The 17,371-nt window shown below is 43.9% G+C and overlaps 1 protein-coding gene across 4 annotated transcripts in view; it reads left to right on the top strand.

Annotated features, from left to right (window-relative positions):
• PLA2G7 (phospholipase A2 group VII) overlaps positions 1 to 17,371 on the top strand; it is a 58,896-nt gene that overhangs the window by 11,340 nt on the left and 30,185 nt on the right. The window contains exon 1 of one of the 4 annotated variants that reach the window (XM_073586564.1): positions 13,732 to 14,137. The exons of 2 other annotated variants lie outside the window; for them this stretch is intronic. The gene's annotated coding sequence lies outside the window, so the exon portion shown is untranslated. Of the gene's footprint in view, positions 1 to 13,731; positions 14,138 to 17,371 lie in introns of those variants that run through there. One more of the 4 variants, XM_073586566.1, reaches the window with a different exon arrangement.

The raw sequence follows: 17,371 nt of genomic DNA, 5'->3' as shown, positions 1-17,371 counted from the left end.
TTATTAACGGTGAAAGCAATGCAAAAGGAAATAAAACATAAAACAAATCCTTGCCTGTCTGGCACTAACTAAACAATGGACAACCTAACTACCAACTGGCGGGCTTCTCCCGTCCAGCCAAACCACAGTTGCAGTGGGCACTGCTTCCACTCAAGTGTGTCTCTCACACAGACAGGCTCTCTGTGTTCCCAGGCTGAGACACTCACACAACCACCTGGCATCCTTTTATATCCACCTCCCATTATTCATTAGCAAGCAGGTGCGATACTGACCAGACTAGGCCACATAGGAAAGGAATCTGGGCGAGATATACCTGCCCTCATCCACTATTCCCACATGATTCTCACATTACCTTCCGACGTCCCGCGCAGCCTCAGCGACGCTCCCGTTCCCAGCGATGCCTTGCGAGACCTGTGATGACGTTGGTCTCGCGTTGCTATAGCGATCTCACGAGACCTCTAGAGTAACGCGAGACTACGTCATCACAGATCCTTGCCGCAAGGCATTACTGGGAACGCTGAGGCCCGGGAAGGCTGCGCGTGACGCCGGAAGGTAAATATACCCCGATTTTTTATTCTTTTTTTTTTTTTTTTTTTACAGTGGTATGGTACCCAGGGCCTGGAGGACAGTCTCCTCTCCTCCACACTGTGGGTACCATCCGCACATGAGACGCTTAACTTTGTGCATGGTGAGCATAGCCACATGCGGGAAGTAAGCAGTTCTCATGCATTCCTATGGGTGCAGAATCGCGGCAATTCTTTGCGATTCCGCAAAAAGAATTAGCATGCTGCGTGTTTTTCCGCGATGCGATTCCGCCGCGGAAAAAAGCGCAGCATTAGCACAGCATGTGCGGAATGCATGGGGTGCGTTCTGTATGAGTTTTTTCAGCTTTTTTTGTGCCAAAAATCGCGGCAAAAACGCTTAAAAATCACATCGTGGGCACACAGCCTAAATGTTCTTTGGTATAATTCTGATGCTGAATTTTATGGTGAGGAGACAGTTTCTTCCAATAACTCTTCCAATAAGACTATTCAGATGTCTCTGAACAGTAGAACAATGTACCACAACTTCAGAGTCTGCTAAATCTTTCTGATGGTCTTTTTCAGTCAAGCGTGGGTTCTGATATGCCTCTAGCAATGATACGAGCAGCTCTCACTGAAATTCTTCTTGCTTGGTCTTCCAGACCTTATCTTGACCTCCACTGTTCCTGATAACTGCCATTTCTTAATTACATTTCGAACTGAGGAAAGGGCAACTTGAAAACGCTTTGCTGTCTTCTTATAGCCTTCCCCTGCTTTGTGGGGCTCCACCATTTTCATTTTCAGAGTGCTAGACAGCTGCTTAGAAGAACCTGCCGCTGTTTTTGGCACAGGGTTAGAGGTTTTTTGTTTTTTTTTTCAGTACGTCTTTGTGGAAAACTGTTTTTTTTCACTTACTGCATAGTGTATAATAAATTGTAACTATGGAAAAGTTTTTGTATTCCAATAAATATATTTTATGTTCTATCTAAATGGCTTGATTACTGTATCACAGTATTATGTTTAATCTGGTTTCTATTAAAAAGAAATTTAGAACAATCCAGTAATAAAAGATTCAACAACATAACGATTACTGAGTACAAAAAGAAATCTCATTTACAACTGGATATCAGGACCTGTAGCCAACAAGTCCCGAAATAAAAAAACTTTCAGGTCAAAAGTAATTTCCAATCAAGTCCAACAAAATCTGAAAAGAAAAACAAATCCATGGCGAATGCAGGAATCCCCTATCCAGGGAGGCTCTATGACCTTTGGCAATACATATGAAGTATCCGCTGAAAGTGAGCGACCCAAACCAGAGAAGCTAGGTCACTCCAAGTAATAATGGTGTAAACACGAAAGGAAAGAATGAGACGAAGAAGAAAAGGAATAAGGAGGGGGGGAGTGAGAAATAAAAAAAGGGGGGAGAGAGGGGAGGAACCATGAATCCTGATATAAAAGGGGGCAACTTGCACCCCTAAAATGACGTCCATCTAACCCGTATTGTTCGATCTAAGTTCCTCAAGGCTTAGAAAAGAGGGAATGAAAGATTGAAAATCCTGAGAGTCTATATACAAAATCTAAGTACTCCAAACCTGCAGATATTTCTCCATTGAACTATTAACCTCAGCTGACAATTCCTCCATACTTTAAAGGCTGGTCATCTCCTTAACCCATTCAGACATATTCGGAGATTGGGAGGATTTCCAATATCTCGGGATCACAGTGTGCGCAGCAGTTAAGCAAAATCTTAGGAGCCCCTTTTTCTGGAACCGAAACGAGCCCAGGAGGATTGATAATAAAGCCATCTGGGGAGAGTTGGTCACCGAATGATCGCTAATGGCTTGATAAGCGGAAAAGACAGAATCCCAAAATGGCTTAATATGATTACATCCCCACCAAATGTGTAGCATGATACCTCGCTCTACTCCACAACACCAGCACCTATCAGAGACGGAGGTAAAAGCAGCGTATAAGACATCAGGACAGCGATACCACCTGGTGAGAACTTTGTAATTCTTTTTTCTGTGTGGCACAGGCAACAGAGAATTTATGTGAGTATACGAACGCCTGCCTCCACTCAGTCTCCGATATATCAACTCCCAACTCGCCCCTCCACCTCTTCACGTACTTGGGGAACTCGTCTTTGGTATTTTGGTTCAAAAGAGCATATATTAAGAAGACAGCATGTGGAGGCGGCGACCCCAACAAGAAAAGCTTTTCAAACGGTGTAGGAAGGGAGAAGTATGAGCCTGCACCTTCTGGAGACGATAGGAAGGATTTTAGTTGGAGGTATTCCAACCAATCAGAAGGGCCCCTGCCCTCTAACGGCTGCACTGACTTGAAAGTGGGCATGGCCGCACCCTTAAGGACATGAAAGCATCTAGCATTGTCCCTTCTCTCCCACACCAGAAAGCGATCCCTCTCAACCCCCGGGGGGAACTCCAGATTAGAGAAGAGGTGTAAGCGGTCCACTGCCTAAAGAGAGAGAGCCTTTGCGGGTCTCCAGATCCCATCCTCTGTGTATCTTTAAGAAGGTCAGCTTCTGAACTGAATTGACCTCCACTTTTAGGGCTGATCCAAGGGAGGTTATGGAGTGGAATTTTAGAGCTATCTTGTTCTATTCTCACCCATTGTTTGTCCAAACTGTGGTGCTGCCAGTTTAGCATGTGTATCAACAGCGCTGCTTTGTGATACTATTTGAAATTTGGAAGACTCGCGCCCTCCTGAGCTTTTGTGCCTATATAAAGTACCCATGCCGATCTGGGGTCTACCCCCCTACTCCCACAAAAATCTCGAGAAGGCTGATTGGATTCTGGAAAAGAAAGGAAAAGGCGGAATTAGAGGACCTGTCTGGAAAATATACAGGAAACAAGGCAGTACATCCATTTTGATCGCATTAATACGGCCAAACCATGAGAGCTTCCGCTTATCATAGCTATATAAGTCTTTCAAAGTCTTATCCAAAAGGGGTTGGAAGTTTAAAGAATATAGTTTAGTATGATCTGCCGGGACAGTTAACCCCAAGTATCTTAATGCTGTTTCCTGCAATTTAAAGGGAAACTTATCCTCAAGATGTTGAACTTCTTCTCTAGATAAAGTTAAATTAAGGGTCTCAGATTTAGAATAATTCAATTTAAAATGACTAAGGCTGGTTTCACACTAGCGTTTAACGCAGCGCATCGTGCGCGTACATGCGCCCTGATCCCCTATCTTTAACATGGGGGCGCATGGTCTAGCGTTTGCACGCGTTCGTATGCGTTTACGTGCACATGCGTTATTTTGTGGTGTGCGCCCAGGCGCACCAGACACAACCTGTTGCATTTTTGGTCCGTCCAACCTGTCTCAAAAAAATGCATGCGCACGGAATGCGACTAAATAACACATTACAGCCTATGGGAACGCAGACGTGCGCATGGACATGCGCACGTCAGCGTTTAAAATCGCATGCGTTTTAAGAATCAATATGGCTACAAACTGGTTAAAATGCATGCGCATAAAATAAGCAAACGTATGCAAAACGCTTGATGCGTTTTTCTTATGCGTTTGGACTGCGCACACAGCGCAGCGCAAAAAAAACGCTAGTGTGAAAGTAGCCTAAGATGGCCAAATGTCTCAAATTTTTTGACTATGGAGGAGAAGGAAATGCGAGGCTGTGATATAAACATAAGGAGGTCATCTGCATATAAAGCCGATTTACATTGACCTACCCCAACTGGAATACCATTAGTGCTGGGGTTCTAATGGCTATTGCCAGATGTTCCATTATCAATACATACAAGAGAGGGGACAGAGGACACCCCTGCAGTGTACTGTTATTGATGTGGATAGGGGAGGACTGGAACCCATTAACCCTAGCTGAAGGGCTCCTATATAGAGAGAGAATCTTCTCAATAAATTTGGCGCCCAGGCCCAATTGATGCAAGGAAGCCGACAGGAAGCTCCAGCTGACCCGTTAGCCAAAAGCAAACACAACGGGGGAAATCTGGACCTCGTCTGAGCCATCAGGAGAAGAGTTTTATACATATTATCTCTGGCCTCCTCGCCCTTGTCAAACCCTACTTGAGCTGTATGACTAACCCCGGGTAACAAAAGGCGCCAACCTATTGGCCAGGGCCTTCGAAAATATTTTGATGTCCACATTAATCAAAGAGATGGGCCTATAATTGGAAATTAACTATGGATCCTTCCCAGGTTTTGGTAAAACGCTGATGTGGGCCTCCAGGGACTGGGGCACAAATGGAGATCCCTCTGACTCAGAACTGAAGACTTTTTTTTTTTAAGAAAGGGACAAGCTGCTCGCTAAATACCTTATAAAATTTTGGAGTGAACCCATCAGGGCCTGGTCTCTTTCCCACTCCTCCAGAGAGTCCGCAAGTTCAGGATGGACAGTTGGGAGGGTGTTTTGTCTGATTTAGCCATTTATTTTGAGGTGAAGAGACGAAGTTGACTTGTCCCTGAATTGGTCCTTAATATTATATAGGTCACTATAATAGGCTTGAAAGGATTCTGTAATTTGGGCTGGATCCTGTCCCCCCCCCCCCCCGATCTGCATGATTTGTGGGATATAACTAGTGTCCTCTCTGGGATGTAGCACCCTAGACAATGCCCTGCCACATTTATCCGCATGTTCCTACATAAATCGACAAAACCTGATTTTATTTTATTTTTTTTACAGGAATATTTTTGATCCAGTAGGACCCTGAGCTCCTCCCTTACTTTTAACAGGTCTGCATACACAGAAGAGGATAGAGATTGTTTATGTGAGGATTCCAACATATTAATCCTCTGGAGCAGAGTGGAAATTAGGGAGGCCCTCACTTTCTTCAATCAAGAGTGATGCTTTATCAAAAAACCCCTTATAACAGACTTAAGTGTTTCCCACTGGGTAGGAAGGGACGTCTGGTCACGTTCATGGATTTCTAGAAATTCAGAGATTGACTTCTTAATCTCCATAGTGCGCAGAGGGTCTTTAAGTAAGTGATCGTTGAGGCGCCATGTCCATGGTCGGTGAAGGCCATTTGGTGGGGTAAGATGGAGAAACACCGGAGAATGGTCCGACCAAGCAATGTGACCAATAGAAGCCTGGGTCTGCCAGGTAAGGGCATGCTGACAGATTAACAGCATATCAATGCAGATGTATGAAGAGTGTGTTGGGGAGTAATACGTATAGTCCCTATTCGTAGGGTGCAGGACTCTCCAGGCATCTGTTCTGAATGTTACGTTTAAGAGCATTGATATGTCTACGGGGCAGGAAATGGCACTTAGATGAAGTATCCACCTCTGCAATTAGAGTCCCCCGCCCCAAAATCCAACAAGAGCGTCAGAATAGCGGAACAAGCTAAAGTCGGGTCTTTATTGGGTAGGGAGGAGGTTGGGTTTTTATAAAGCTGGGAATTTGCGTCACCTGACCTTTCCTAATGAGGATAGTGAACAAGCCATAACCCTAACTGGTTATTTAAGGTCTGAAAGCTTGGTCAATTATCTGAGCACACAAATCTCCAAGGGTTCCCAAACTTCTGCATCGTCCCATTTTTTCCTTTGTAATTTTTAACTCCTTCACCACCTTGGAAGTACTCAGTACATCCTGGTTAGGAAGTGCTTTTTGGCCTTGGATGTACTGAGTATGTTCAGGCGATTTTTCTCGCAAAGGCTGTGCGTATGCGGTAGCTGGTGGGTGTCAGCTGATTATCCCAACTGACACCTGGGACTTACTGCCAGGAGCGGTGCCTGCACCACTCACAGCACTTTAACCCCCTAAATGCTGCCATCACTTGCATTTTAGGCACCTTAACCACCTAAATGCTGCGGTGGTTCATTGCAATGGATTAGAACTGCGATCAGACTGCCGAATATTAAAGTACTATAGTTGGACAAAGTAAAAAAAAAAAAAAAAAAAAAAAAAAAAAAAAAAAAAGTAAAAGAAGAATTTTAAAAAAATATAAAAAAAAACAAAAACACAAAATAATTTAAAATCTATAGTACCCATAAATAAATATTGTTAGGAAAAAAAAGTATCGCCGAGTCCAGAATGACCCGACCTTTAAACCTGTCATACCAGCTAACTCCTTCAGTGAATACCACAAAAAAACTATCGTTTTTCATTATACTGCCAAACAAAAAAGCAATCAAAAAGACTCATGTAAATAAAAACGATATCACTGAAAACGTCATTGTGTCCACAACAAGCTGCCATACAGCTCAATCAGCGAAAAAAAAAAAATTATAGCTCAGAAAAAAGGGATGCAAAAATAATTATTTTTCATATAAAACAGTTTTTATGTAGACGCGCCAAAACATAAACTATATAAAAGTGGTATCACTGTAATCGTAATGACCCAAAGAATAAAGCTGCCTTATCAATTCTCTTTCTAACACACATGGAATGGCATAAAAAAAAAAACAATTCCTGAATTGCTGGATTTTGTTCATTCTGACTCCCAAAAATCGGAAAAAAAGCGATCAAAAAATGCAATGTGCCCGAAAATAGTAGTTATATAAACATCATCTTGTCCTGCAAAAAACAAGCCCTCACATGCCTCCGTCGGCTGAAATAAGGAATTATAGCTCTCAACATTTGGCGATGTGCATTAAAAAAGCATTTTTTAGTGCGTGACAGCAACCAAACATAAAACTATATAAATCTGGTATCGCTGTAATCGCACCGACCCAAAGAATAAAGTCATCTAATCACTTAAACCACACCAGGAACGGCATAAAAAAAAAAAAAAATAAAACCAGTTTTTTACCTGCTGTTGACAATTGCATTCTGCCTCCAAAATTTCGCAGTAAGGCTCACCTAAATTTATCCTGTGCTCTGCACTGAGCGCTTATCTCTGCCATAAGTGATTCAGATGAACTCCTGGTGGAAGACTTGCTATATTGAAGCAGATTGAGGCACTGTGGTCACCGTCTGACCTGTGATCCAGTGGTGTTCGTCTTTTTAGGAGTACATAAAAGTGTAGTCGGCCATAGTTTTGTGAACTTCTGAAGGACACCACTGAGCAGAGGCCAGACGGAGTCAAGAGGAACTCTGCTGCCTCATTATAGTGAAAAGATCCCTGGCGGGTTTCATCTGAATCACGTCACTCGGAGATTTAGATGGAAACCAAGATGTAAGTGCTCAGCTTAGAGCACAGGATAAATGTAATCCAAAATGTTATGTAAAATGGTCCCAATAAAAGCTTCAACTCAATCCACAAAAAAAGTCTCCACTTAGGTTTGTCACCTGTCAATGGAAATATAGGGGGCTTCCATGTTATTGGTAGTGTAGGCAAGTGCAGGAATGCTGTGACGCAGGGATTGCAGAACAATGCGGTATAACAATATTGTTTAATTTCAACAAGAATGAAAATAATCTCGCAGGGAGTTAATAAACAATGAACAAGTATCAAAGGAGGAAAGGGTTAACGCGAAAGTCTTAGATTTAAATGGCTCTTATCGTGGTCTTCTCAGGTACTCATCCAGATCCAGTCCGACAGGGGTGGTAGTACTGACAACAGTTGGCGTGTAGTCCTCACTTGGGGTCCCATAATTAATGATCCAACTTCTTGTGGCAACAGGCGGTCACCGTTTTTGCCCGCTAAGCCCCTAGCCCATAAGTCTGCACAGCCAAAGGGAAGAAAGCTGCCGGAGTCCCTGCAGCAAGCTTGGGCTGATCCGCACTTGCCAGCAAAGGGGACCGCACCTCAGGGTTCTGTAGCCGGTCCACGCTTCTTCGTATGAGCGCTGCCCTATGTTTATCTGGGCGCACGGTGCTCTGCACTGTCACTATCCTGCTGAAGCGGGAGGGTAAGCCTGGCCACAGTACGTCTCAGCGCTGCTGCTCTGGGTGCGGAGCGTGCTGCACATCCTCCTGCACTCTCCCTGACGGAGGGAAACTCTCTCCTACCTTGCACGCTTTCTGCTCTCTTCCCGGCTTAGACACACCCCCTATTCCTTCCCCGGGGCAACATGGGACGCAGCTTTGATAGTTCCGGACCCAGCATGGTACAGGTACCCACAACCCGGTCATCATCCTTACAGTAGCACAAAAGCTCTGGAAAAGTGCTATAGTTACTCACCCCCCCAAAAGAAATTCAGCAAACTCCACTCCCAAGTTTTAATGTCCCCTCCCTTCTGAGCCTGTGTGCATAAACCACAGTTAGTGTCCACGTTTAGCATTTCTGTAGTGATGAGAGACCGCCTAGTTTACAGGTGGATGTATCCAGAAGCATGAGCTGGGCATAACATACTGGTGACTACAACATATTGGTGACTACATCAGCAGTTTGCAATTTTCACTAGGCGACATTCATTGCTGCTTGTTTCTGGAAAACACCCATGGAGTCAAAAAAGTCACTACAACTGAAGATAAATTCACAAAAGGTGTATAATTTCCAAAATGGGGTCACTTTAGGGGTAATTCTGCTCTTCTAGAACTTAGAGGCTCTGTATATGGAGTCTGTGTAAATACTGAGGCTATGTGCACACGCCGCGGATTGGTATCTGCGGAACCGCAGATAAAATGACCTGCGGTTTTACCTGCGGATTGGCCAGCGTTTTTCCCCTGCGGTTTAACTCCTTTACAATGGAGATGGTAAACCGCAGCAGAATCCGCAGAAAAGAAGTGACATGTCATTTCTTTCTGCGGATTCAAAACCGCAGCTTTTCCGCAGTTAAAAATCCGCAGCATGTGCACAGCGGTTTGTAAATCACATAGATTTACATGCTACTGTACACTGTCTGCAGAACTGCTGCAGATCCGCAGTGGCCAAAACCGCAGCAGATTCGCAGCAAAAATCGCAGCGTGTGCACAAAGCCTTAGGTCTCAAAAAAAGAAAGATATTCAAGGAGTGATACCTTTATTGGCTAACCAGAAAAATTATATTTGCAAGCTTTCAGAGCTCAGAAGGCCCCTTCATCAGGCTAAATTTCAAGTGAATTACAAATATAGCCTGATGAAGGGACATTCTGAGCCCTGAAAGCTGGCAAATATAGTTTTTCTGGTTAGCCAATAAAGGTATCACTCCTTGAATAACTTTTTTTTGAGACCTAAGTATTTAGATCGATTTTCTGGCTAACACGGTACCACAATATTATTTTGTATTGTACATCGTTATATATAGTCTGCAAACTAAAACAAAAAGCACAGAATGACAAATGTGCAAAAATACCTTGCAATAAGACATAACAGTAGTCAGCAAGTGCTGATAAAAGGTAATAACAAACACAGGGTATTTAGTCTATACTTTTTTTGCAAAAAAATGTATACCAAGCTGCCTCACCAACGTCAAGGTAACCCGTATTGAAGCAGTCCCTATCTAATGTATTTAATACCTGAACATATGAACTGTGTCTAAATGAGCAGGATTAAGACAGGCACTTTCTGGTATGGGCACGTGATGCAAGACAGCTCCTTATGTGCATGTCACACAAGAGAGGGGTGGGGTCTCTCAAATCATGCATAAGCATGAAAAAAACTGGATTAAAAACACACATGTGACATGCACAATGTGAACAAGTCTGTTGGACCATGTTCACTCCACCCTGACTGAAACACAAACAAAAAGCACAGAATGACAAATGTGCAAAAATACCTTGCAATAAGACATACAGTGCCTACAAGTAGTTTTCAACCCCCTGCAGATTTAGCAGGTTTACACATTCGGAATTAACTTGGCATTGTGACATTTGGACTGTAGATCAGCCTGGAAGTGTGAAATGCACTGCAGCAAAAAAGAATGTTATTTCTTTGTTTAATTTTTTTTTAAATTGTGAAAAGTTTATTCAGAGGGTCATTTATTATTCAACCCCTCAAACCACCAGAATTCTGTTTGGTTCCCCTAAAGTATTAAGAAGTATTTCAGGCACAAAGAACAATGAGCTTCACATGTTTGGATTAATTATCTCTTTTTCCAGCCTTTTCTGACTATTTAAGACCCTCCCCAAACTTGTGAACAGCACTCATACATGGTCAACATGGGAAAGACAAAGGAGCATTCCAAGGCCATCAGACAAGATCGTGGAGGGTCACAAGGCTGGCAAGGGGTACAAAACCCTTTCCAAGGAGTTGGGCCTACCTGTCTCCACTGTTGGGAGCATCATCCGGAAGTGGAAGGCTTATGGAACTACTGTTAGCCTTCCACGGCCTGGACAGCCTTTGAAAGTTTCATCCCGTGCCGAGGCCAGGCTTGTCCGAAGAGTCAAGGCTAACCCAAGGACAACAAGGAAGGAGCTCCGGGAAGATCTCATGGCAGTGGGGACATTGGTTTCAGTCAATACCATAAGTAACGTACTCCACCGCAATGGTATCCATTCCAGACGAGCCCGTAAGGTAACTTTACTTTCAAAGCGTCATGTCAAGGCTCGTCTACAGTTTGCTCATGATCACTTGGAGGACTCTGAGACAGACTGGTTCAAGGTTCTCTGGTCTGATGAGACCAAGATCGAGATCTTTGGTGCCAACCACTCACGTGACGTTTGGAGACTGGATGGCACTGCATTCGACCCCAAGAATACCATCCCTACAGTCAAGCATGGTGGTGGCAGCATCATGCTGTGGGGCTGTTTCTCAGCCAAGGGGCCTGGCCATCTGGTCCGCATCCATGGGAAGATGGATAGCACGGCCTACCTGGAGATTTTGGCCAAGAACCTCCGCTCCTCCATCAAGGATCTTAAGATGGGTCGTCATTTCATCTTCCAACAAGATAACGACCCAAAGCACACAGCCAAGAAAACCAAGGCCTGGTTCAAGAGGCAAAAAATCAAGGTGTTGGAGTGGCCTAGTCAGTCTCCGGACCTTAACCCAATTGAAAACTTGTGGAAGGAGCTCAAGATTAAAGTCCACATGAGACACCCAAAGAACCTAGATAACTTGGAGAAGATCTGCATGGAGGAGTGGGCCAAGATAACTCCAGAGACCTGTGCCGGCCTGATCAGGTCTTATAAAAGACGATTATTAGCTGTAATTGCAAACAAGGGTTATTCCACAAAATATTAAACCTAGGGGTTGAATAATAATTGACCCACACTTGTATGTTTAAAATTTAACTGAGCAACATAACTTTTTGGTTTGTAAGATTTATGCATCTGTTAATAAATCCTGCTCTTGTGTGAAGTTTGAAGGCTCTAACTTATTTGCATCTTATCAAACCTGCTAAATCTGCAGGGGGTTGAATACTACTTGTAGGCACTGTATAACAGTAGTCAGCAAGTGCTGATAAAAGGTAATAACAAACACAGGGTATTTAGTCTATACGTTTTTTTGCAAAAAAAATGTATACCAAGCTGCCTCACCAACGTCAAGGTAACCCGTATTGAAGCAGTCCCTATCTAATGTATTTAATACCTGAACATAGGAACATAAGGAGCTGTCTTGCATCACGTGCCCATACCAGAAAGTGCCTGTCTTAATCCTGCTCATTTAGACACAGTTCATATGTTCAGGTATTAAATACATTAGATAGGGACTGCTTCAATACGGGTTACCTTGACGTTGGTGAGGCAGCTTGGTATACATTTTTTTGCAAAAAAACGTATAGACTAAATACCCTGTGTTTGTTATTACCTTTTATCAGCACTTGCTGACTACTGTTATATGTCTTATTGCAAGGTATTTTTGCACATTTGTCATTCTGTGCTTTTTGTTTGTGTTTCAGTCAGGGTGGAGTGAACATGGTCCAACAGACTTGTTCACATTGTGCATGTCACATGTGTGTTTTTAATCCAGTTTTTTTCATGCTTATGCATGATTTGAGAGACCCCACCCCTCTCTTGTGTGACATGCACATAAGGAGCTGTCTTGCATCACGTGCCCATACCAGAAAGTGCCTGTCTTAATCCTGCTCATTTAGACACAGTTCATATGTTCAGGTATTAAATACATTAGATAGGGACTGCTTCAATACGGGTTACCTTGACGTTGGTGAGGCAGCTTGGTATACATTTTTTTGCAAAAAAACGTATAGACTAAATACCCTGTGTTTGTTATTACCTTTTATCAGCACTTGCTGACTACTGTTATATATTTCCACAAAGGAAATGTGTCATATTTAAGTTTAGGCCTTTTAGAGATCATGTCATACACCTATTTGGTATCGCTGTGTTCAGAAATTTCCAATCTATAAAAACAATTAATCCGATCGGTAAACGGCATAATGAGAAAAAAAGCCAGAATTTTTTTCTGCAATAAAACGCAAGAGGCGATGAAAACATCACATCTATCCCAAAATATCAGTAAAAACGTCAACTCAAGGCACAAAAAACAACCTCACCCAGCCCCAGATCTTGAAAAATGGAGATGTTACGGGTCACACAAGGTTGAAACAAATGCAAAAACTTTTTTTCGTACACATTTTTGACCAATATATTAAAAAAAAAAAAAAAAAAAAAAAAAAAACACTACACAAGTATGGTATCTCTGTAATCGTACTGAGGGCTCATGCTCACGTGCGAGTCTCTAGCATGAAAACCCGGCACTCAGACTGGAGCGTGTGGCTACATAGAAATATATGCAGCCCGCACGCTCCAGTCCCAGCTTAGGCTTGTTTCATACTTCTGTTGCTGGCAGACAGCTGACATCCGCCAAAAACGAAAATTAACGGATCCGTCTCCGTTGTGACATATGGATGTCAGCGGACGGTAATATGGTCAGATCCGCCGAAGATGAAAAGTGCAGCAAATTTAAAGCGACCGCGGTCTAAAAGGAGAGAGAATTTTTCGCAGCTCCCGGAACGGCATTTCAGGGTTAAAATGCTTTCTGAAGTAAAGCTTCCGGGCATGCGCACTTAAAATTGACGGGACCGTCAAGGAAAAAAAAAAACCGTTGCAGGGTCCCGTCTCATCCGCCCGGGAGACACTAAAATCTTGCCAGATCCGTCAAAAAACGGGTGGGACGGACGACCGTCAGTAAAGATCCGCCACTAATGTAAGTTTATTTTTTCTAAAATTGGTGGATTTTGACTGACATAAAAAAACGCAAGCGTGAAACAGGCCTGATCGTGCGAGTCTCTCGCGAGTGTAAGCCCTGACCAGGAGAATCATAGAGTCAGGTCATTATCGCCCAAAGAATCTTGTAACAAGAAACCCTCCCACCCCATCAGAGAATGACAGGATTGTTTTCCATTGTTTCAGATGATTTGGGATTTTTATAGCATTTTTCTGTACATTATATAGTAAAACGAATGGTGTCGTCCAGCGAATTATCAAGCCACGCAGATAGAAAAATGTAAAGGTAATGGCTCTCCAGAGGAGAGAAAGTGAAAAGCACCAGAGTAAATAAAAACCTCACTGTGGTAGGGAGGAGTTCTCTAGGGCACACTACATTATAGTTTCATGGCCGGCATCCTTTCACACCAAATAGAATAAACGGTGAAAGTGTGGAGCTATGTACAGCTCATGATCTGAGGTAACTTGTGTCACTGCCGCCATTGCCTCATACACGGCCCCTCAGGCGGCTCCCTCCCAGCCCTGCTGTACATCAGGCTGAGGGTCGCTGCGGCTTCCTGTGGTTACCTAATGGCGGCTCTATAATGACACTGCACAGGAAGCCCCGTCACACACACACTTCCTATCTCCCGCCCTGTGTGTGACTGTGCGGGGGTCTCAGTGCAGCCTGTGCCTGATGCCGCCGCTGTGAGGTAATGATAGTAATCATAATCAGGGCTAGCAGTGACAGGATTTGGGCGGGAAAGATGCAGTGACGTCACTGCCGTGTGTAAACGGGGCTCCCCACAGCGGTCTGCAGGGGCTAGTGACTTGTGTATAGGGGCCATGTGCTATGTGTGGTGTATAGTGCAGGCGTTATACTCAGCGCTGGGGGCTGTTTATATTACATAGTGTGCATTATAGAATGGGCTGTTTACATGCTATGTGTGTATTACATGTTTCTCTGTGTTATGTAGTGTGTTGTGTGCACTGTGTATATTATGGTGTATAGTGCTCTGGATGTGTAATAGCGTGTCGTGTCCTGTGCGCGCAATCTGTGTATTATGGTGTATAACATGCAGTGTATGGTTTCATATACTATATACTGTGTGTTGTGCATATTATAGAGTGCAGTGTGTGTAATACATAGCATGTTCTTCGTGTATTCTATAGTGTGTCGTCTTCTATGTAAGATTGTGGTGTACGGGGTTGAGTGTGTAATATGTAGCATGTCACATTCTGTGTTATATGGTACATCATTAGCTTTGTGTGTTATATAGCGTGTTGTGTGTGTTAATATTATGGTGTGCGGAGTGTGAATTATTGTAGCGTGTGTACCAGGGCTGTGGAGTCGGGTCTGAGCCCATTTTGGTGGAGTCGGTGTCATGGAATTTGAGGCGTCGGAGTTGGAGGTTTGGCTTAGGCCTGTTTCACACTTCCGTTTGTGACCATCAGTCAAGATCCGCCGATTTGAAAACAAAACACGGATCCGCAATTTTTATTGGCGGATCCGTTTTTTCCCTCATAGACTTGCATTATCGGCGGATCTTGACGGATGGTCGTCCATTCGATCCGCTTTTGTACGGATCCGCCAAGATTTTGGCGTCCGCTCAGCGGCCCGGACGGAGCATGTAACTTTTTTTGCTGTCCGGATCCGCTATTTCTGGATTTAACCCGCATTTCTGTCTGGCTGCTGGATAAAATTCTCTCTCTCTAGTCCGCCTGCGGATCCGTTTTCCGCTATTTTGGCGGATTTTAACTGACAGATAAAACTGAAGTGTGAAACAGGCCTTACCGACTCCACAGCCCTGGTGTGTACTATATAGCTTGTTGTGTGCTGTGTGTTTTGTGGTGTATCACATGTACGCTATGGCTTTATAATACACTCATTGTATATTATATATAGTGAGCTGTTTGTATTCTGTACACATGATGTTCGTGGTGTATTACCCAGGGCTGTGGAGTCGGTGCTCATTTTGGTGGAGTTGGAGTCGGTATAAAATGGACCGACTCCTAAAATATATAATAAATTGGGTACAGTAGTTCAAAGCAGAATCTGCGGAATATTTTTTCATAGGAATTTGGGAAAGTTATGAAATGTCCTATAAATGGCTGTTCTATTCCTGATCTAAGGCTACATTCACACACACAGCGTTTTTGCTGCGTTTTTTGAGGATACGTTTTTCAGCTGCAAAATTAGATCAGCTTTTTAAAAAACTGCATCACCTGAAAGGTTTTTGAGCTCATAGATAATGTTTTCAATAGGAAAAGCAGATTAGAAAAACTCCGCACAAACTGACATGCTCATTCAGCCCAAAAACGAATTTCACACCTCTACTATGTTAAAGGTGTGAAACCGCTGCTGAAACCGCCCAAACAATTGACATGCTGCGGTTTGTAAACCGCAGCAAAACCGCGCGGAAAAAAGCGCACCGTCAGCACTGCGTTTTTGAAAACCCATAGGGTTTCATTGTACTGTACTTGGTCTGCGGAACTGCTGCATTTCCGCAGGGTCAAAACCGCTGCGGAAACGCAGCCGAATCCGCAACGTGTGCACATAGCCTAATGGTGAATAACATGTAATTTATTGCACAATGTTTTGTGTGATACATCATGTGACCTTCTGTTTATTACACATGATATCACTTCTCTCTCTATTCTTTTCAGTGTAGTTACCCGTCATCTGTTGTGGGAGTTGCTCTGTGCCGCTGCTTTTGATTTTAACCATTTTATAGTGAATCTGTCAGTAGGATCAATCCTTCTAATCCGTCGTAGGTAATAGATAACTGAATAAAATGATGGCTTGATATCTGCAATCCGATGTCTTACTCCAGAGAAATTCACATTTTCCCTAATATGTAAATGAGCTGTTAAGATCTATGGGCCGGAGCATAGATCTGTCTGAGAATCTGCCTCCAGGGCTTGTTGAGGCTGTGTGCCCATGTAAGCGTTTTTTTGCGCGTTTTTGAAGCGTTTGTCCCGGTCAAAATGCTTCAAAACCGCATACAAGAAGCATCCCATTAATTTTAAATGAATTCCGCACATTGATGCGTTTTTTTCCGCGAAAAACACCGCATGCTCATTAATTTTGCAGAAACGTCTGCGTTGTTAGCCATTTCCTATGAGTCAGAAGACACGTGGAAGAAACGCATCAAAAACGTGTGGATTTTGCGCAAAAAGCGCGGAAAACTCAAGAAACACGCGGAAATAAAACGTGCGTTTTCTGCTAAGGAGTCCGGTTTTGAAGCAGGAGTTTTCTGCATACGTGGGCACATAGCCTAAAACAGGGGTCTCAAACTCGGTAGCGAAAATGGGCCGCACATAAAAAAAAAATTTAAGCTGGCAGGCCGCATTCCTTTCAAACTTAAAACAGTCACAATTGATAGTGGTATCTAAGGGGTTAAATGGCCACGATCGGTGCCAATGCCGATCGTGGCCGTTCAAATAGGTTGTCAGCTGCGATGTACAGCTTACCTCAGAGGATGATAGTGTCGGCTCTGCATGTGAGCCCGCGCTATCATCTCGCTGTACACACACAGCCACAGTCACCTGCAAAATCCAGCAATGGAGGTGATGTCACGCCTCCCCTCACTGCGCGCTGGCGTGATGTCATTACGCAGCGCCAGATGGATGTCATCACGCAGGGCTACAGCCACTACGGAGCGGCGCACTCCTCCTCTCTTCTAGCGTGAGCAGTGGTGAAGCTACAAAGTTATGGGCCCTGGTGTAAACTTTCAAATGGGGCCCACCCCATGCCAAAATACACACACATCTCCGCTCCGTACACCTCGCACACACGCGGCTCCGCACACCTCGTACACACATGCCTGCGTTCCCTACACCTCGTACACGCGCGGATCCGCTCCGCACACACGCCTCCGTTCCCTACACCTCGCACACACGCGGCTCCGCTCTGTACACCTCGCACACACATGCCTCCGTTCCCT

Source organism: Dendrobates tinctorius, unplaced genomic scaffold, assembly GCF_039654945.1.
Source record: "Dendrobates tinctorius isolate UK_male_01 unplaced genomic scaffold, ASM3965494v1 ptg000093l, whole genome shotgun sequence".
Lineage (NCBI taxonomy): Eukaryota > Metazoa > Chordata > Amphibia > Anura > Dendrobatidae > Dendrobates > Dendrobates tinctorius.
Note: the sequence above shows the minus strand (reverse complement) of the source record. Positions and strands in the feature narration are given on the sequence as shown.